This window comes from Agelaius phoeniceus, chromosome 9 (genome assembly GCF_051311805.1).
Source record: "Agelaius phoeniceus isolate bAgePho1 chromosome 9, bAgePho1.hap1, whole genome shotgun sequence".
NCBI lineage: Eukaryota > Metazoa > Chordata > Aves > Passeriformes > Icteridae > Agelaius > Agelaius phoeniceus.
This window is the reverse complement of record NC_135273.1, coordinates 35,406,782-35,429,335: the sequence shown is the minus strand read 5'-3', so window position 1 is coordinate 35,429,335 and position 22,554 is coordinate 35,406,782.

The window sequence follows — 22,554 nt, the reverse complement described above, 5'->3', positions numbered from 1 at the left end:
TTTCTATGGCAAAGGGAGCAGTGAATCCAGGTCCTGGCTAGAGCTGAAGCAGCCCTGGCAGCACTCCACAGTTAGAAACCCCTCATGACTTTAGACATCTTCAGTACTGAGTAGCAGCTGCAGCAGCTTTCCATGGGTTTGGATTAAGGGAACTTTCTTGGAATGCTGTTCAGAATGCAGAGGGTGTCTGATGTTTTGAAGTGCAGTGTTCCTAATGACTCCCATGGAAATCACAGTATCAGTTGATTCTGAAAATTAGGTCCCTGGTCTAAACAGCTGGGTTTGCAGGTAGGGAGCAAACCTTCTGAGGTGTTTTGTGGGATCATTATTGTTCAGCTTGGATAGTTTTGCTGTATCCAAGCTGAACAATTTTTTCTTCAGTACACAGGATTCTTGCAAAGCAAAGGCTACCTGTGCAGACCAATTGCAATGGCAGATCCAGGGATTTTAGCAAAGGTTAAAACCAAAACTGGTCTCTGCACATGTTTTCTAATCTAAACAAAATCTAAAAGTTTCTCAATTGTCCCCGAGAGCAATACCTCTGAGTTAGTGATGCTTCTCAGACCACCTGAGAGATGCTATAAATCTTTATAACTTGGAAGTGAAGCAATCAAATTTTAATGGCAAAATGTTTCTGTCTTTGGGAAAATGTGATAAATATGCCACTGTGAAGGGGCAGAGAACTTTTGCAGGAAATATTCATTAAGACTGACTATGAATATTCAGTACACACCTGAAAGCCCACATAGTTACTATGTTTTAAATAAATACTTGCTTTTCAAATGTTGTTTTAACTAGTCATCTATCTTCAGATATTGTCAAATCATCATTCATCATACATCTGTCTAAATGCTATCCAGATGCTGCTGAACTAGCTACTTTTTTAGGTATAATACATTAAAGCATTCCTTTTCACAGAAAGTTTTGAGTGTAAAAATTTTTGCTCATCTTCACATAGCAGCATAAATTTCAAAATACCTTTTTCTTTAAAGCTATAGTAGTTTATATCAGAAATATCATGGAAGTTTGCTGAATAAATAACTGCAGCTGTAAAATTTTAAGGCGCAGCATCAACAATTTAAATTATACAGTCTACAGCATCAAATGAAACTTGAATGTTCTGCATCACCAGAATGTGTTTCATGTCTCGCTACCTCCTTTCCAGTTGTGCTCCAGTTGCACACAGAGACACTAAGATCTGAAAATCCTCACATGCAGATGTTGAATGTGCTGCCTTGTAACAAATACTGAGGACACCAAGGCATCAGTCTGCACTGACACTTCCCATTCTCTGCAGTTTCAAATCAGCTGAAAGGTTACTGCTGTCAGGTCTCTAGCTCAAAATCTCTTCTGGTCTGAGGTTGGAAAACTGCATGGTATTGTTGCTATGCAAGATTGGAATAAGGGATATTTTTTGTATGATATTATGAACAGTAAGTGGACTTTGGTGGTGGACATGAGGATCCCCATATGTTCTTAGCTTTTTTAATGAATTCTCTCATTCTTATGTTCTCTGCAACTTCATCATAAAAGAAAATAAGAACAGAGGATTGGAAAATACTATGTGGTTAATTATGATCCCCTGCTTCATCACGACAACATCATGCAGTTGCTTTTATGAACTTAATCTACACAACTGTAAATAAAAGTGAATTTCATGTTCCACCATCTCTCTTGAAAATGTGCCCCAGGAATGTAATGATGAAATAGCTAAAAACATCTTTGCTGGTGTAGCCCTAATATATGCATGATCAATTCACACACATCTGTCCTTGGAGGAGCTGTTCTCTGGTCCTGAGGCAGCAGTGCTTTTCCCTCCCTCACGCTCACTGTGGAGTGTTTATGGGCAGAAATATTTTCTTCTCTTAAGTCCTAGTCTTGCAAAACTGGTGGTAGACAGTAGCTAGAGATAAGCTCAGTGGGTCAGAGCATGGTGGTAAAAATGCCACAGTTGCAGGTTCAGTCCCTCTGTGGACCATTCACTTAAGAGCTGGACTTGATGATGCTTGCAGGTCCCTTCCAGCTCAGAGTACTCTGTGAGTTCTGGGATGAAATGCCCTGCTGTCAGTGCCTTTCTCTTCCCCAGCTGTCTTCCGCTGCACATGACTGTTTAAATGCAGTTACCTTACATGTGAGGATCAAAACTCTGCATATTCTTAATTGTGGAATCATGGAATGGTTTGGGTTGGAAGGGACCTTAAAGACTTTGAGATCTTTGTCCACTGATGTTTCAACTGATGTCATGTCCACTGATGACTGAACTTATTTCTATGGGTAAGTCACGTAACTGTCTCTGAATCAAACTCTCCTTTGTTGTAAATCCATGAAGCTTTGTGTGTTTCATTGCACCTGTGGAATTTATCCAGATTCTTTCTCTGCAATATGTCAAGCTGGTGAATGGACTCAGAATTACCTCTCTAGTGTTATAGATTCACAAGGTATTTTGGACTTGAGAAATTAAAACCAAGCTGATAAAAATTATTCTTTGACTCCCACACTACGGCTTTTAAGAATAATGCCAATTTAATACTGAGGAGGTATATATCAATCTGACCCTAAAATTAAAAAAGTGTTGTTACCAGTAAGCACAAAGGTGTGTTCAACCATTATTTAAGAGAAACACAAGATTGGCTACATTTATACTTGTTCCCTTCCACAACTCTGTCAGGGATATAATTTCAAAAGCTTTCCTTGTGTAGATGTTCAGTTGTGGGGTTTTGTTCTCTTTCTCTAGGCATGCATAGATTTTAGATTACTTCCCTTTAAAGAAAAAGTTACTCAAAGTGAAATATTCCTTTAGATCTAGTCACATCTATTCTAGTAAGAAAATTTGTACTTAATAGCTCTTGTTATTATCAGTTTATTCAACACAATGAAAACCTTTTTTTTTACTTTCTTCAGTACTTTTGTTGCTTGAAAATTATATTATTCTAAATTGTTGTTCTGTCAGCTGGGGGAAGGGTTGTCAGTAAAAGTGAGGCATTATACTGGTGTTGCACATGCAAGGTCATCTGTACATCTCTGTGTTTGAACCACTGCTGTTGTGGTTGGTAAGAACAGGAGGTACAAGGCTCTTTGAGGAGAGGGAAATTTATTGCATTGCTTGTCCCAAAGTTACTGCTTTTGGAAGTGGAGCTTGGGGTATGGTATAACCAGAAGCTTGCTTTATTCTCTGATGATAGTATAAAGTTTTTTAAAAAGCCACATCCAAGCATGAAAAGATGCCCTGTGATGAGTGTATTACTTCAGGTCTTGGATGCTGTAACTGTAGTGGGAGCACAGTGATAGGACTCCTTCTCTAAAACATCCCCCTGTGGCAGACACATAAATCCCACGGCATGGGAAAGTGGAAAACTGGAGAAAGTGTCAGACTGCATTTATTTTTTCTTCCATGCAGTTCATATGAGCAAGTGGAAGGAGCGAGTGCCCCAGCATCCCCTTCCAGCTGTAGATTTCTGACTCCCAAAGGTCTCCCTGGAATGTGAGGGAGCAATGCAGCAGGAGTTGCTAAAAGCCCTAGTTAGAGCTGTAAATAATTGCTAAGGACATGTGAGGAATTCTCTCCTCACAGGGATTTCAGATACAGTATTTCAGTTACAGTTCCTGTCAGTGTTAGGGCCCCCATTACCCCCCTTGAACATTGCCTAGAACTGTAGCATTTTTTTAGCAGTAAAGTGTTTTTCTGCAGCTGCATGGAACTGTAAGGGAATTGGCTGCTCAGATTCACCTCTGCCTGCCGCAACTGCTTCTGCTGGTGGAGGAAATGAGGGCTCAGGGATTGCCCAGCAGAGCTGTGAGCTGGAGATGGGCTTTTGAAAGCAGCCAAGTTTGCCTTCCAGGGAGGATAAGATTTGTAACAGAAGCAGAGCCTGAATGGAAGATCAGGGATAGAAATTCTGGGTAGTTTGATGTTACTTAGGGGAGGTAGCTGGTTCTCAACAGCTTCCAGGCCCTTGAACAAAGTTTTAAGGGAAGGAAGGCACTTCAGGATCTGGTAGCAGGAGGGCTTGGATACAGCAAAACCTTGAGATGTGAGCAATACCTTGCAAGAGGTGCAACTCCTAGAAAAATGCAATACCTGGATTTGAGTTTAATTCTTGGAGGAGGAGCAAATTGTAATTTTTAATTGGATGGTAGGCAGTTCACTGGCAAATTAAGGTAGGAAAAAATAACAGTCTGCAGGAATAAAAAATAAATGAGAATGTATTCTGCATTAGTCTTGACTTACGGGAGTCCACTGTAGGAAGAGAACACTTAAGTGGTCATTAGCATTACTAAAATGTGTCGTCAATACTTTCATGTCTTGTTTTTCCTCTTATCAACATCCCCAAGATTTGCACTGAACTCACTTGTGGTGCTCAGAGCAAGACACAGACTGGGAGGGTTGGAGGAGGGAGCCCCAGAAGGGGAGGTGGCTGGGAGAGGTTTCTGTGCTGCTGGGGTGTTGGGTCCGTCTGTCTGTCTGTGCCCCGACACGGGTAGGGTGGTTCTAGGGTGGCACGCGTTTCAAAGGACGAGTCTGGACTCTTCAGCTTTTCGATCTTCGGATTGTTTATTGTTTCTTATCTACAGAATTTTCTGTCTGCCCAACAGAGGTCTGATCTGCAAGGCAGCCAAGGGCACTCTGACCACCCACGGGGCGGTCATGTCTTTTTATACTAAAATCTACGTACATGATATTTACCTTTATTTCCCAATACTTTTCACCCATGTTGGCAAGTGCACTTTCACCATAAACCAATCCCCAAGTACCAACATCACCACAGGAGATGGAAGACAAGAAGAAGAAAGAAGAAGGACGAGACATGCCCTGATCCCTCCATCTTGTCTCCATAACCCCCCTGTACCAAAAACCTTAAAGTTTATATTTCACCCTCTAAATGTGTCCCTTTTACACCCTTCACTCTAAAGTGATTCTCATGTCCCCAAACTGCTGTCACTTCTGTGGATGGATCAAAATCAAGCCACCAAGCACTCTTGGCAACATTCCAGGATTTCCGAGACCCCCAAGGGTTCTCCTGGCATCTCTGGACATCGGGAACGATGTGCTGAGTTCCCACACTGGGGCAGTGTCCTGTGGCCCTGCTGTGCCTTGGGGAGGGCTGGGCAAGCCCGGGGCAAGGCTTGGCAGCTCCTGCACCTTGGCAAGCAGCGCCCTGCATGGGGCCTGGAACCAGCACAAGGAGCCATCAGCTGAGATGAGCTATCCAACACTGAATGCCTCATTTAGGGGATCCAGCTGATCCTCATAATGTCTGTTACAGAGGTGCTGCCTTCCTTCCTAGTTTATTTATTTCCTTATTTCAGCAGGGAGATAATGGGGGCTTGGTAATCATTGCTAGCTGCCCTTCAGGGACTCAGTAAATGCAGCAGTGGAAGAGCCTCAGTTATTCCAGTTCACAACTGCAGCCCTTCAAGATCAGGAGGATAACTTGGTTCTTATTTTGAGGCCTCGGATAATAACATTACAGCTGTCCTTCCTGCTCTCTAAAGGTTGGGATCAGTGCTTTGCTGGCCATGTAACAGAATAATCTTTACAAGTTGGGGGCAGGGGAGTTTTTGTTCTCTTACATAAATGGGGGTTTTTGACGAAAAAGAAGTGTCTGTAAGTTTTATGGAGACATGCTGCTGCCACTGAACATAGCCTTGATGAACATTTGAAAATACCAGCGAACTGGTAAGTTAAATATTGCAGTGCTAGGGGCTTCTCACTATTACAGTTTAAACTTAAAACTTAAGACCAAAGCTAGAAGTTCCACAACCTAATGCTGCTAAAATTTATGTTCTTCACTCTGAACTGAAGTTCTGCTCCTTCAGTAACTAAGAAGAAGTATTTCTTAGACTAAAAATACTGTGTTGAACATCAGGAAGTCAAGTTATATCAGCTTAAATTAATGGTCATTCATATACATCATTATCTCATACCATAAGCTGTGCAGCTGTTCATGACATCTGCATCCAATCTATAGTTCATGACATATCTTGACAGATACTTTACCAGAACCCACACCATGTCTAATCTTGTAGTCATCAATTCAGCCTTTTTTACATTTGCTTGTTAATAAATGTAAATCTTCCTCGATGTGTGTATTCCAGCAGTGCGCCTGTATGTTCTAACAGTTACCCACATTTAATGCTCCTTCGTGATCTTTAGGCATGTAAGGAGCAATGAAAATGCACTTGCCACTTGTACATTTCATGGTCAAGTTTAATCTTTTATGATGGAAAGAGGCTGAGCCTATAAAATAAAAATAGTGCAGAAATTGTTCCTTGTTCTAGAAAACTGTCCAGATTCTACAGGCTGGAAATAATATTTACTGCTCTAGAGAGGACTGTCTTCAGCCAGATCACTGTGGGTATTGAGGTTCTTCCAAGACAAGAAGATGACCACAGTCCTGGAATTAGTAGCAATCCTCCTTGGCTTCCCGTGTGATGTAGATTTTCCCAACTCACATGTGCACACATTTCCGTAAAATTAAAATGTTGTTCTTCTGGTAGAATATTGAATGCAGTTCCCCAGTAATGGAATTAGCTCTTGGCTAAGAACTAGAGAGAAACCGACCAATGAAGATGTGCAAAATTTTCCAAAAAGCATTAGACATGACTTGAGTCTACACAGTTGGTTCCATACTGGAAACAGTCTCTTGGATTGCTTAAATGAAGATTAGATGTATTCAGGTACAACATGTGAATATGATATAACTGCTTTTTCTTAGGATGCCAAATCCAGCAGGTTGAAAATTATACTGCTGTTTGGCTGGAGGTTGATTACTCTAAAAGGTATACTTAGGGCTTACTTGGAATTCTTGCTTACTGATGGTGAATCATGGCTGAAAACAGCCTCCTGTTTTTATCTCTCCAAGAGCCCTAGGGAAAAAGGAAAGCAGCATTCATGTGGAGAAATTGTTTCCCCCCACGTCATGTATTAACTTTAGCAATTAGAAATGAGTTCAGAGTTCATGAGTATCTGAAGCTCTCCACTTTTCAAAAGCTTTGTTTCTCTTTGCTTTTGACTCCATTTAGAGTAGAAGAGTGGAATGGAAATGTCATTTTTAGGGATTATACTTCCTTGTTCTTCCTGATCTGTCTTAATTGTGTAAGAATTGAGACAGATTTTCTTCTTTCTGTTCTTTGAATAGGATCAGCAGTAATATAACTGATAAAAAAATGGCATGGGCTCTGGCCCTGGAATAAGCACAGTTCTTATGAGAAAAAATGGTAATTTATTCAGGGATGAGCCAGTACCAGCTGCAGTGATGCATTTTTCTACACAGATGAACTGTGAAGGTTTGTTAAGCAAAGAATATTGAGTGTACAGAAAACTGTAAAAGTTACCAAACCCAGCGTGGATGAGTGGGAGCTGAAAGGGACTTGGAAAAGTGATGTCATAAAAGTGAGAGCTTTTCAGAACAAATGTTTGTCACCACTTTAAAATTTTTATTGCATTTCTTAATCTTTAAGTATGTTTTGTACCCTCTTCCCTAGTGTGATGTTGGTACAAGGTTGGCACCTTTCAGGTGTAGCGTCAGCCTGAGCCTGCCAGAGGGAGCTGGACACCTTTACAGTGTTGAGATGGGGGCATTGCCCTGGGAGCTGCCAGGGAGGGTAACAACTGCTGGCAATAAGGACAGTGGATATGCAGAGCCCAAAATAAAGATCTCTTGTAGCCTTCAGGGGGTGTGTATTGCCAGCACAGGCCATTGCTCTCAAGACCTGTTTTGTATATTGATTACAGAGATTTGTTTTAAATCTCTTCTGGTAGCCATTGTAAATCACTGCTTTAACTTTAATTACTGTCTAGGCAGCTGGTTTGTTGAATTCTATTGAATAGCATTAGCCTGTTCACTTAATTCTGAATTCCAAAAAAGCTACATTTACATTTAACATCTCTCAGGTTCAGTTAATCTAGGAAATAAAATATCTGAGAGGATGTAAGAAAATCTAGCTGATGTTTTACTGGAAGGATGTCAGAGAGACAGTAATGAAATAATTTAAGTTTTGTATGGACATGCATAGTTAACCCCTTTTTACCACCTTTTCACAGGGAGGCAAAAATAGAAGGAACAGAGCAGTGCTCCTGCTCTGTAATATTCATGAATGATGAGGATTGCTTTATTTTTCTTTCTTTGTGGGTTCACAGGCTCACCTCATGCACACTTCTTTGTCTGTGCTCTTTGTTCATGTTGCTGTCTCTTAAGCCAGTTTCACGGTCACATTCCTTCTGGGACAGTAATTAACTAATAGTGATTATATCCCTGGGGCCTCTGGTACCATCCTCTGCTTTTATGGGAAGGTCTCTGCCATCATCTCATGACTGTCAATAACTTTGGGGGAAGTTTTGGATATCTTATGAGTGACTTGGGGATACTTCATCAGAGCTTGATGTTAAAATGTAGAGCATGGCTGTAGACAGCACTTGTCACATAGCTCTTTCCTGCACAGCTATGTGCAGATACTAATCCTACCATCTAGAAGCTATTTTGCTTGTAACTCTGGCTCTTCTCTACTGAGTAAGGCATTCTCTTGCCTCCAAAGCAGCCAAAACAATAAATCTGGAGCTAATGGTTTAAACCTTGAATCAAATAGTGCAGAACAGCTGCGGAACTCCCTTGCAATTGGTCTTGGTGATTCTCTTTCCTGGAGAGGATCTACCCCATGCACACAATGTGTGCATGGATGTCCATTGCTGCCACAGGTTCTGGGTAGGTTTGGTCTTCTCTGTAGTAAATTAATGATCTGAAACTTCCTCATAATAGCTGTTTCACTCATTTCCTCTTATCTGTTATTTTCATTCCAAACAATGATTTAAACTGATTTAAAACAAATTTAAACTGATGTTCATATTCAAAACTTTGGATGCAAGAAAACCAAAAAATTGAGCAACTCATGTAACCTGTAGTTGAATGCCATGTTTATGCAAAATAGAATTTTAGGGTAGTTGGCACTAACTAATTGTCTACAGTGTATCAGATAGTGTCCTAATAAAGGGAATCTTTCCCTAATTCAGGTAAATTAATCTTTAATGTTTGTTTCTTCTAAGCTAATAAGTGGGATAGCAGTGGACAATTTTTAATTGATATCTTTCTTACTCCATGGGGTAAAACTTAGAGAGAAAACAGCAAATCTGAGAAGAATATTTATAAACTTCCATATGTAAAAGGATCCATCATATAAAAAATGCCTCATTTTTTTATAAAATTAAATATCTACTTGAAAAAGTAGTAGTTTTTTAAGAGTGGAGTATAAAACAACCCTCTTAACATTGGGGTTGGGCTTAGGAAACACTGGTGTGTGTCACACAGCCGACAGTGTTGCAGAGCTGTACTCAGGGTTCTCTGAGCTGCTGAGAGAATGGTGTTAATTTTAAATGCAGCTTTAAAAAAGCTTAGCTCAGTAAGACACTGAGCTGTCAGTAACTGAGGAACCTTTAAACAAATATACTGGACAGGTATGATGTGGTCTAAAATCAAATCTGTCCCTGTAATTCTTCTTTCCTGCATCTGTGTGGAAGGGAATTGTTACATCAGGGGATCCATTTTGCCTCTGTCTGGATATGTAATTTTAATTTAAATGTGTTCGAGGCCTTCTTCAGTAGCTGTAACCAAGGTCCCACAAGTTACACCAAGCTTCTGAAATGGATGCTAGGGAAGCTTTTGCCCTTGCACACAGTATATTCTAGTGATCATTGAAGAGAAATTAATTTGAATAAGATAATTAAATCAATCTGATCTTGATAATGATCGGGTATATATTTTTCTGGATGAAACTGAAAATTTTAACTCTACATGGCCCTAAAATGAATCATGATGTCTTGCCTAAAAATGCACCTTACAAGAAGTAGTATACAATTATAGTAATGGTTTTACTGGAAAAGAGTCTAACAGGTAGGTACAGCAACACTTAAAAAATTGATGACTTGTATATAAATAGAAATGGTATTCCCTCCTCCCAGTAGTGCTTTCCATTAAGTAACAAATCAAACCAGAATTCCCCTTCCCAAGCACCAGTTAACTTTTTATTTCCTGTTGTTGGGTCCCCTTGACCCTACAGTTCTTACAGTATCAGGAATGCCATTTGAATGGCTCGTCCTTGGTGGTCACTTATCCTGTTCTCCCTTTTCCTCACATGTCTTTGTGGCCTGCTGAGTGGCACTCCAAACTAACAGCTCCCTTCAGCAAACCATGCCTCCCTCTTTAGCTTTGCCTGAGGAACAAGGAGTCAATTTAAGTTTGTGTAAAATATGAGGTTTGAATTGCATTGTACAGCACTCTCTTGGTGTGAAAGCTATGACTTTATGGTGGTCTTTACAAAGCACACCTCCATAACTCATCACATGTTATCATTTCTCTACATTCTGGGTATATGTGTTCTATAAATCACTTTACCCTTTTGTAGTCTCTGTACATTCCAAAATAAATTGAAACCTAATCCTGAAGTGCAAAAGTAATATATTCTTGAAAAATCTGATTAGTATGTATAATGTTAGCCACTTGGTGTTTCCCCTTTTTTTCTAGCACTCACTGTTCACACTGCCATCCTCCTTAGTCTGTTCTTTCAGCTTAATACTTCTGTGCTGTTATTGAAAAGAAGAGTTTGCTTTCAGATGTTTTCCATGGCAGCACCTATGCTCAGAATCCAGAAGAAAACACAAAGTATTATAGGTAGAATAACTTAGAGTATTTTAAGTTCCACATAGTGAAAAATGATTCATTTCTTCACTTGAGGTCACTTGTGGTGACTTGAAGTCACCACAGGTACTTTTCTGTACACATATTCTGATTGGAGAATTTCAGTTGCATATTTTCATTATTTAGTATCAGATGAAAAGGTACCAAATTTAGGTTTTACACAGCTTGCAGGCCAGGTAAGGACCTTGTCTCCAGTCCTGTTGGTTTTTCTCTTCAGGGGCGGAAGAGGCAGCACTGCTGCTGTAACCTGACTGTGAGGAGCTCCTTGGGGGGCAGCTGCCCCTTCTGCTCTGCCTCTGATAAACTTCCCCCTATCCAGAGGAGAGCAGCAGAGTCCTGCCCATGGCTGGTTGGGATCTGACCAGCTGGATCAGCTGGGTCCTCTCCTGAGTCCCAGTGTCTTTAACGTGGCTACATTTTGTCTTCATCTCCATCTGACCTGGTCATGTCAGTTTACCACAAGCACCTTGTTTCCAAGAGTGGCAGATATTTGCTAAAGGCCTTCTTTAGAGAATCAGGGTTGATGTTACAGTTATCCTGATCAAAATGATGTCAAACATTCATATTGAGGATCCTGAGTGTTTTGTGTCCTGTATATCACCTTCAGATCCTTCCAAGCAGTTTGCTCGTGGTCCTTGTGGGAGGCTTTGCTGGCTGCAGGTGCAGGAGGTCCCTGTGACAGGGACCTGCCCCCCCAGCAGAGTGCCCTCACTGCAGGACTGCCAGCCCTGGTCATGAGGAGGCTGGTGGGTGATGCTGCCTGTCTCTCACTGCAGGACTCATTAGCTCACCATTGACTGGGATTTCACCTCTTTGCAATTGCTTTTTGGTGGAGTTAGTCATGTGGAAAGCCTGGAGTGCATCCCAGCCTGATTGTTTCCTGAAATCAGGCCTGTCCTCAGACACCAGGAGCAGAAGGCATCACAAAACCTTCTTGTCAGCCTTGGAGTTGTCTGTGGTTAGCCTCAGGCACAGGATTTATTACAGCATCTCTCTCTCTTTAAAAAGCAGAATTGAAATGTTCTCCTCCTACATTCTGAATCTTCCCATGAAAAACAAAATTTTGGCACAGGCAAAATATTTCTGAAATCCTTTTAATATAATAATAATAGCTTTTGGGTACTTACTAGAATCAACTTCCTTATTTACTGAGGATCTTTATAGATAATCACTGCCTCATCCATGCCTTTATAAATCTGTTCACTATTAGCCGTATTGGCCCTTCTGATACACCATGAACTTCCAGACTTACTTTCCTCAATATCTATCAAAGACAGTCTGCGTTTTCTACTGAGACTTCACCATGGTTGATATCCTGTCCAAGGTAGGTTGTAATTCTCTGGGTTTACATCACTTCTCTGGTTTTTTTGTCCACTATGCATCTTTGCCGTATTTATTCACTATTCGTTCCTCAAGAGTCTTTCTCTTTTATGAAATTATAATTTTTATTTTTTTTTTAAGTACAGCATCTGAGATAGTCCTTCTACTGCTCTCCCCTTGGAATGTGAATGTGTTCCTCAGTTTGGAGACTCCCAGGAATTTGCTGTAGGGAGCAGCAGTCTTTTGTCATCTCCTTCATAGCTGCTGGTCCATCTGCATGTGACTGGCTGAAAACATCTTCCTTGCTCTGACTTCCTGGTTTGCTCTAATCAGCAGAGTCAGTTTTCTGATGCCTGTGCTTCCCAGCTGCCTCTTACTCCCTGAGACCCAGGATGAATGAGATAACATTTTATTGAAGCTTATGTAATTTACATTTCAGGAGATCATACTTACCTTTCTCATCATATTTGTTCTGCTTCAGGCTATTCCAGAACATGAGTTCTGGCTGGACTTCTCAGTGGTTCCAGCAGAGGTTCCCAGAGGAAGCCTGGCTATGGCAGGTGCCACATTTGTGTAGGCTGAACCATGTGCTCTGTGGAGGCTCTGACACTGCAGTGCTGCAATTTCAGAAAGTATAACTGGACATCTGTGGTGTATTTTTGGATATGATAGAGAATCTGAGGGTGTTTCCAGGTCTTTTGACTGGGGCTGGAACTTTGTACTGTGTACGTGGAGCATACGGAATCCTGCAAGTGCTACCGTTCATGTGTCACGGGGATTTCCAGTGCTGCACCTGAACTTGTCTAACTTTCCAATCTTTTGGCGACCGTTGCACCTCTGAAAATTTTACCAGCTGCTTAGCTGGAGATGAAGCACATCTTTTCTGAGTAATTTTCTCTTAGAGCCATGAATGCTAGTCACTAATAAGTGAGAAGAACTGAAACAGATGCCAGAAAATTAAAATCAATTGATTTTATGCATAACATTAACAAGGCATTTTATCTTGGTGACAAACAGTACTATCTTAAGTAAGCATTCATTTGACCTGGTGGCTTTGATATCAGTTGCTATGAATATCCATGTAGCACCTATTAACAAGCCTGCAGCTTTCAAGGATTTAACAGAATAGTAAAGAAACACAGATGTGAAAATAAACTGATCTGTGATATTTTTGTAGGGAAAAGCAAAAAAAAAAAAAGCATAGTTTAGTGTGTATGGGTGTATGTATATACAAAATATATACAGTATAGTGTAGTTCAGCATAATACAGGGCATTAATAACCATAGCAAATTAATAAATACTTTTTTATAAACAGAAAATAGACATTAAGGGTGACGAGTTTCCAAAATTAGAATTGGTCTTAGAAGAGATATTTAGATTAAAGTATGGAAGTTATGTTGCGTGGCCATAGGAACAAATCAAACAATAAATGGCTGGCCAGCATAAATGCATAATTAATGCCGTGTGCAAAAGGAACTGTACCAAAACAGCTTTCATGTTTCCATAAAATTGTTGGAAATTCTCTAAAATAAACTTAATTTACCATACAGAGCTGATGAAATAATGTTTCTACTGTCTTTGAAGGCTGAAAGGACACTTACAAATTTTCCTGAATTACAGGGTAGCAATTAAAATTATTTCAATCCCACTCCTCATTTCGCCAGCTGCATTCCTAACCTGACATAAGTCCATAAGGTATCTTTCAACTTCTTCCTCTAAAGGTATCAAAAAACTCATTTGGCAGATCTGTGTATCAGATTTACAGCTGTGTCAGAATTTATTTACACAAGAGGAATTTCTTTCCTCTTGCAATATCTTTAGTTTAGCCTAGAACTACATTAAACTTCAGTAACTGGATCAACACCAGTTTATGTCAGGAAAATCTACAGCTCAACAGGCTTCTCTCTTTTCATTCTGTAGCTTATTATTGTGATGGTATTAGTTGAGCAAAAAAAGTTTTAATTATTGATGTTGTGATCAAGTCTGATGGTGCCAGGAAGAGCAAGAGCAAGAGCTTAATTCCTGTCTTTTGTGGCAATCCATTGGCAAGTAACTCAGCTGTGAGAGGAGGAATCTGTCTGAGAGCTCATTGCAGGTAAACACAATCATTGATTTCTGTTTCACCTGGTTGACTTGGTGTTGGTTTGTTTTTGGGGGTTTATTTTGAGGAAATAGCATTAAGGTGGTTGAGATCTAACTGTTGATTCACAACCTAATCCTTTTTTATGTTTAACAGCTAATCCATGGGGAATGTGAAATTAAACACAGATGTTCAAACTTTTATTTAGCAATACTGCATAAAGAGAAATGTGGTTGACCTAACACTCATTAATGTTGACAGCATGATCCCTTCAAAGTAGGTGCCAGAATCCCTTTGGTCTGAACAGGGAAGGACTTTTCCATTTGAAAGCAAAAAAGATTCAGTGGTCTTACAGTGAGATTTGATCCAGCTCCATCAAAAGGCAATGTGTTTCAAATTCTGTTTAATCCAGTTTGCATTCTGTAGCCAGTATTACATGAAATGGCCACTCCAGTGTTCTTTAGAGCACAGTGTGAGTGGTCATTGACATCAGTGGCCCCAGATTCCTCCTCGAAGGTTTCTCAACCCATAGTGGCTCTCTGAAAATACTCTGTGTTATGGTATGAAATATTAAACATGAGGCAGGATTACTGACAGCACTGTAATACTGAAGACATCTGTCTGATTCATAAATATATTATATTTGGCTTCTCAAAAGCAATGGAATGGCAGATCATACAAGAATCAATTTAGATTGGGGAAGTTCAGCCCAGGTTTAATTCCAGGGCATCATTATTTACATTGCTCAGCAACAAGAACACGTTCTCTTCTCACTTCTTTCTTTGAAGAAGCTGCATTTGTGTCTTGATCTTTGCAGAGTAATCTCCAGAGACACACAAAAAAACTTAGTCCTGAAGAATTTGCTCAAATGACTTGTTCTTTATGTTTAGATTGTAGTAGAGCTCAGGATGCTTGTGAGGCCTCTGCCTTGCAGGTCTCCAGGTGTCTGTAGTGTTCATGTATGTACATTAGTTAGAGGCGAAGTTTGCCAGTTTCAGACAGTTGAAAAATATCTGTATCTCTTTTCATACCCTAATCTGACAGGTGTTTCTGCCTGGCTTCATTTGAAAGGAATAGCACAAGCACAAGACAAATTAGTGTCTGTTTAACTCATTACTGAGTGTGCTGGGCTTTCTTGCAGAAACACCTGGCTTATAAATCCTTTCTGGACCTCATCTTTTGTAAAAGATGCTATTTTCCCCTTCAGTGATTGTCATCATCACATTGTGTTGCATCTCATCGTGCAACTGTCTCTAAGGAAACAAATTTCTGTAGTCCTATTGACTGAGGGTAGTTTAGGTACTTGTGAGATATTTTATAGTAGGGCTGCATACTTCGAAAGTGAATTATTCTGGAGAAACTTAGGTATGTTTCATTTTAAAGGACACAGTAAATAATTCTGGAGCTCATAGACTAGGTGACCAAAGATAGTGAGAGTGCAAACACTTTGAAAACAAAATAAAGGAAATAATAAATTTCTGGGTAATTACAGATTAGAGTATTTCAGAAATAGACTTTTTGACAGTACTGACATTGGATTTGGTCAGGTTTTTTCCTCTTTTTCTGTGAACAGTGGAAAAAAGGAAGAAGGCAAAAATGCAAGGAGAATTCCTATTCGTATATTCTAGTGCAAAGACTTGGGCTCTTAGTGCTTTTATGCCAAGCTAACACTTCCACCATGAGGAAAAATACACAGAAGCTACCTTTTAAAAGAGAAAAGGAAGTCTCCTATCTGTGATTTTATTATAATTTCAGAGAAAGCTTTTTAAATGTCTCTCTAGTCAAGGTGGAAGAATTTTAAAATTACCATAAAGTGGATCTCTCATCCTTCAATCTGCTTTTAGGAGTGCCTTTGAGAAAGAGAAGGAATCTGAGAGATTCCTTATTTTAAATTTTAACAGATAATCTGAGAAAATCCATCTAACCACTGGAGCTGGGAGAAAGCTTGTACAGCTGATTTGTAGGCTGCTTAAATACACCCAGGTGAAATAATGCTCTGGTTTAGAAGGAAGGCTGATCTTTTTAGGTGTGTAGCCACATTTCTTGCAATTGCTTACTTCCTTCAGCTGAGAGGAGCTTGTCTTCCCCAGCAGTTAGTTGTATAATGAGATACAAATACCCCTCTGAAATGCTTTCATTGTGATAAAATTCTTTTAAATTGCATGATTTTTCATGATGTTTTACATTCGGTTTGTGTGTCCTGTAGAGCATGGGGGATAAATCAGTGTCATGTGATAAGAAAGACTGATGTTATCACTCCTCCTGCCTAGACTCCAGCTGAATCTGCAGGGTGAGAGTTTCAGGAAGATAAAAAAGCATATCTTCATAGTTTCTCTTCAGTAGAAAGCCGCTCCAGAGAAATGGAGTCTGGCTATGTATCATCCCAGCCTATGCCACAGATTTCCTGCAAAATCCAAGAAAGTAGTCTGAGCTGTAATTTTCTTGACTGCATGTTATTGACTTCTCAGGTGATGACGTTTAAACTTGGGTTACTTTTGGGAGCACCACGCAGAGAATGGATCAGATGGACTGTACACTCCAGATTCTGGGGCAGCACTGTCAGCTGCCTTCATTAATGGCCTGGGCGGTGACACAGAATGTCCCCATGGCAAGGGGCAGGTGAAGGACCGGGAGGACTGGCTGTGCTGCCACTAGGGGGGATCACACTGGGGGGGTGAACTGCCTCAGCAGAAACCTCATGAAGTTTCCCGAAAGGAAATACATTTACAAACAAAGGAAGACTTGTGAAGCTGATGAAATACAGCAATAAAGTATTGAAAAACACTGTCAGCAGTGAGCAAGCTGCTGCCATTTATTTTGGAAGGGAAATTCACTGCAGCACTGGTGACTCCTTGAGAGCTGTCTGAAAGTTGCACTGCACTGCGTGTCCTTGCTTTTGATTTCCTGGGTTTTAGATCACAGCTTAACTTTTTGTCCTGTCTTTTCAGGTAAAGGTAGGCATAATGATAGTAATTTGATTTCTTTTTACATTTCATTATTTATTGAACTGGAAAGTTTCCCTCTTCAGATTTCCAATACCAATGGCAATAGTCACACATGAAATACCTGAGAAGTGTATTAGTGTAGGCAGTTTTATAATAAGAGGCTGTTGTAGTTCCTCTCTCTTGTAAGACACTTGAAATCTCTAATAGGGACATCCAGAAAAGGCAAGACTCTACGGGGCTTGCAAGGACTTCTTTCACTGAGTAGTTTCAAAGAACTAAGCAAAAAGAACTCTGTGGATATGAACTCTTTCTAGATTGTTGTCATCGAGAAATAAAATATTAGTGAGTCAAGAAAAATCTTCGACATAATCTAAAATCTTTACAGTATTTTTCAAATCTGTTCCTGGGCAAGTAGTCCCACTGTACTGGCGGAAAATTAACAGGAAATGGCTTATTAGTGCCTTTATTTATAGTTCAAGACTGAACAATTCAGTGATTTATATATTCAATTTAATCACACCAACTGATGTAGGAAATAACTGGAAACGCAGGTTTGACCTTGCTCAAGCAGACTATGTAAAATTCAATGTAGCAAAGCTTGCTTATTAAATATTGTGCAGTAATAGAATGATTTTTGCATTGTGCAGCTTCCCAACTATGTCAATACAAGATAATGGTTTGGGCAAATTACACTACTAAAGAATTAGGAATGTAACTGGAAAAAGGAAACATAATATTGGGTTTGTGGCAAGAACTTGTTTTATATTATAAAACAAATTTGCAGTTTGATCTTTAAAGCAGAACACAAAAAGAGTACTGAAGTATTTGAAATGCAAGGTCTATTACAGAATAAAGGAAGTGTGAAGACAAAGAAGTAGTCTCGTGGCAGCCTAGACAAGGGCAAAGGAACTCTTGCTGAGCATTGCTAAACATTTTATTCTTAAGAAAATAATTTGGTTATTTAAAATAAGCTGATGGAAATGATGGTATGGAGAAAAATAGTTTAAGAATACAAAGTTCTTTTAAGAATTTAATGTAATTTACTGTAATTTTTATCATCACTTAAATCTTCCTTAGTACATTCAGGCAAGAGAGGAAAGCCACTGAACTAGTGGAAGGGCAGAAAATCATTCAGCTTAAAAAGTACAGCTCCTTATTAAAGAGTTTTTCAGACTCAATGTGCTTATGCTGGAAAGAAGAGCAAAGCCATGTGCACGACTTCACACAGTCACAGGCCAGGAAGGTGGGCCCAAAGAGCACCAGCCTGTGAACAACCTCCCTGTCTCAGCTGGAACCTGGAGCCTCATGTAGGGAAAGGAGACTTGGTGGTGCCGGTGCAAACCAGCGCTGAGCTGGAAGAGATGCAGGTGCCTGCTTTAGGTAGAGCCGTGTGAGGAGCAGGGGCAAGGAGCTGCCAGCCCGGGCAGGGCTCGGCTGGGGGAGCTCTGCAGGGAGGGACTCTGCTCTGCGGGCACCTTGGGTGGGCCTGGCATTGCCTGCAGCTCTTTGTCAATCCATGTGTAGCCTCCAAAATCTTCAGCAGAATAGCTGAGGGAGTGCTGTAGCTCATGGTGGTGATTGTGAGGCCTGGTGAAGGCGATGGGGAGCAGTTTCTGATACACTGTTCTACTGAATTAGGTTCTCTGCCAGTTATGGGGAGCTGCTGCGTTTCACACCCAGCTTGTAGGTCCAGAATATCTGTGTGAGGCTTTTGTCTCTCCAACTCTTGAGGAAAGGATTTCTGCTGGGATATTAAACATTATCCATTAGGTAGCAGAGTAAAACCGTCTCATTCCCTGGAACTTAAGAGGTGTAGAGTCATATTCAAATAACTAACTGTAAGGAAAGCCTCTGAGTAACTGAATGTTTCGAGTGACATTGGGTACTCTGTTAGAAAATGACCTTAAGGTCAAAGAGAAGTTGATTGCAATGGTTTGTGGTATTTCTTGTTAACAATACTATTTTTTTTTGTTAAACTCCTCATTTATGCCTCCTTGTTGGAAGAAGAGGGTCTAAGCCCTTCAATGCAAACATCTTTCATACAAGGTAGATGGGTTTTTTCCAAAGGATAATTTCTCTCCTGGTACAGCTTCTCATGAAATTATTAATTCATTAATTTCTTAAAATACCCTAATGGCCTGGCACAAGGGCAAGAGGGTGTGATTATTCCTGAGTTATTAAGGGAAGGATCATTTAGATGCAGAATTTCACACTGCTTAATTGAAAGACTGTAAAAGAATTGTTGAAATAGGTTTTTAGTCTATTAGACTCCTCAATAATCTTTTGGGGGAACTCACTAACATAATGGTAAAAGGCATAAGGATAGCTTTCATCAAGTGAAATAGTTAGTGGTGCGTATCATGCTTGAGATGCATAGTAAGCTATGTTTACAATGCTAGAAACCATGTGATACACTTAATAAATCATTGTATCTTTGGGACATGATAAATGCAGAGAAATTTGATTCCGGGACAGTTCTTAAACAAAATAGATCACCAAATTGTATAAAAATTGCTCCTCATACTACTTTTTGGCCTTTGGCTTATAAAGTATGAATGATGCAGTCCTTCTCCTTTTCACATCCTGCACAGCTTTAGGGACAGGGTGTGAGCGAAGAGCATCAAGGCTGGAATGTTTTGGCCTGCGTCCTTTGAGTCAGGTAGAAATAATTAATCACATGGCAGAAGCAACCTTTGGGCTATGATTAATCCCACATGTCGAGAATTATCTTTCGAAAAATTGTTTGAGAGAGGGCATGAGCATTTTTTGAAAGAAAATGTGAGAGCTTGCCAGAGGAGAGTATTTTCAACATCCTGTTTGTTTAGTAGATACCTGGTGAGAGAACTCAGCTGAATATGTTTGGAAGAATTATTATTCAGCAAATGAAACCCTTTCAGAGGGCTGTTATCCCAGTTTGAAATCTGATAATGTATCTTGGAAAGATGAAAAACACTTGGGAAGGTTGAAAGAGGCAGGGAATAAAGGATGATGCAGATTTCTGTTCATGGTTTTTTATGTTTACTGTATTTCAGTTGTGCTTTTATAATGAGCTGGACATTTTATCAGCTTTCTGCTTGTCAGTATTTATTTGGAATTTAAATTGCTCAGGAAAAGCCTCTAATAACAGAATTGCCAATTTTTTTAATGCAGGAAAATACACCTCCAAACCCAGGGTGCACTCTTCCAGCCTTTGTGTACAGTTCCTCTCAAGCTAGCGAGTAGTCTATGTGCAGACTCAGCCATGAAACGTCTGTAGAAGATATGCAGGAAGAGATCTCTGCAAGCTGCAGAAAAGTATTTTACTAGATTTAATGAAATACATGAGTTTGATAAAGCAGTATAATATGTCTGGGCGGAGGTGTTTATTCAGGGACTTGGAATTGCTTAAATCTCTTTCATCTCAAAGATAAAACCGTTAGTGTTTTGTTAGCAGCAACCCCTGCAACTAGATATTCAACCCATAATTCACATCTGATCTGCTGTGTTCATTGATACAGAGAGGTTGTGTTACACTGTGGATTTACACTGCCAAGTTTTAGAAAGCAAGAGGCAACACATAAATGGAAATGCTGCGCTGCTGAAATAAGTAGGGAAGACAGGCTTTCTGTGTTAGAGTCTAAAGGGAATCTGTGCCTTGAATATTGACTTCCCTTTTGTTCAGAAGTTATGTTTTGGGGTTTTTTTATACCAAGAATATATTTGGTGACTCCATAACACTGTAGTGAATAATGATCAAAGGAAGGCAGGGAGTTATACCAGATTATCTGTTTGGAGCTGATCTCGTAAACAGGCACAAAGGTCTTCATCTCTGGTGGAAAGGCCACAGAGTGCCATGGACAGTCCAGGCAGAATGAACCATCAGTAGAGTTTCCAGTAGTTTCAGAAGTTCTGAACCTTTTTCTCATGGGCAGAGCTCACAGAGTAGTTTGTTTTAAAATGTTAGTTATGCCCATAGATGGTACATAGATGGTACATAGATGGTTTACCATTTCCTCAGTGTGCCAGTTGCTGAAATCATTGTGATCATGTTTTATAAATTGTACTGGCTTGATTTTTTAAAAACACTTTGCAAAAATTCTTTTGTTCTTTGTCCAGTCTTTCTGGCCCACCAGAAAGTGAGCCCACCAGTGTGTTTGAAACCAGTGAGTAAATAAAGTATGGTAGTTAATAGAACTTCTGCAGTTTCCAGTACAGATGCTACAAAGCTAGCACAGGGGAAGCAAGAAGCAGATGTTGCCTTCCTCTTTAGCAACAGCAAGGTCAAAACTGCACTATAGCCTTTGTCCTCCTGAAGTCCATCAAACTGTTCATGGTCTTATGTCCCCAAAATAGGAGGCAAACAGCAGGAAAATGCAAAGTGACCCGCTGTCTTCAGTTAAGCACAAATTTAACTTAGGGTCTCTGTCAACTGTTTCAAAAATAGCAAGCCTCATACTTAATTTATGTCAAAACAAAGCCAAGGAATTGCGGTTCAGAGTTTCATTTGGTAGATGGAAGAAGACAGATAAGGAAATACCATATCTGAGAATATGAGACTCTGAAGACTTTATGCAGCTTGTTTTGACAACTCTTACCACTTTTACCTTTCTTTAGTGCATGCCTGCTATATTAATTCTTATTGCAGTTCAGAAACAGAAGAATATTGTCCTAATTACAAGTTCTTTGGTCTATTTCGTTAACATTAACTCTCAGAAACATTTTAATACCCAAGGGGACCATGTTTGTGGATTACAAATTCATAAAGCTTCATTTATTCCAAGAATGGCACATATGTGGAAGGCTCTAAATGGTCATATGACTTGTCACAAAAGGTGAAATGCAAGTTCCAATCCCTTTATAAAATAAAGCAAACTCATATGAACATTAAAAGAAATTATAGCTATATTAAAACAACACCTGAACTATTAAAATTATTTGCAAAATTGTTAAGATTGGTCTCTGTTTCATATTGATCACTAGATGCATTCCATTACAATGTACAAAACTAGGAAGATCTATATTCATTAATGTAATAAGTTAAAAGTCTGAATATCTGAGTGTAGTGAACAAATGCTTTAATTAAAATTAATAAGAAGCAAGTCTTTCTTTGGTATGTTCTATATTTCATATTGCTAGAGTTCTAGATATCTTTAAGACACTCCGATATTTGTTCAAAGAATGACAGTCCATACTCACATACTCAAAGAGCATATTTGGGTAAGGGAGAAAAATAGTGCTTTTGTTGTTTAATGTCACTGGTGAGATGTATGTCCTAGTTCTGACAGAAGTGCTACATTTCAGAACTCTGTAGCATTACATGGGGGTTTTTTAATTTAAAATTTACTCTAGCAGCCAGAACAACAAAAAGATTTTGAAACAAAGAACCCAAATGCAAATCAAAGCCAAGTCTGTATTTTTGAAAATGAAGAAGCTGTCTTTGATGAGGGTTGAGCTCCATGTAGCTGGTGGAGCTGTACACTGCTTTGTGTGAGTGGAAGGCGCTGGCTGCGCAGAGCGGGAGCGGGCGGGGCACGGAGAGCC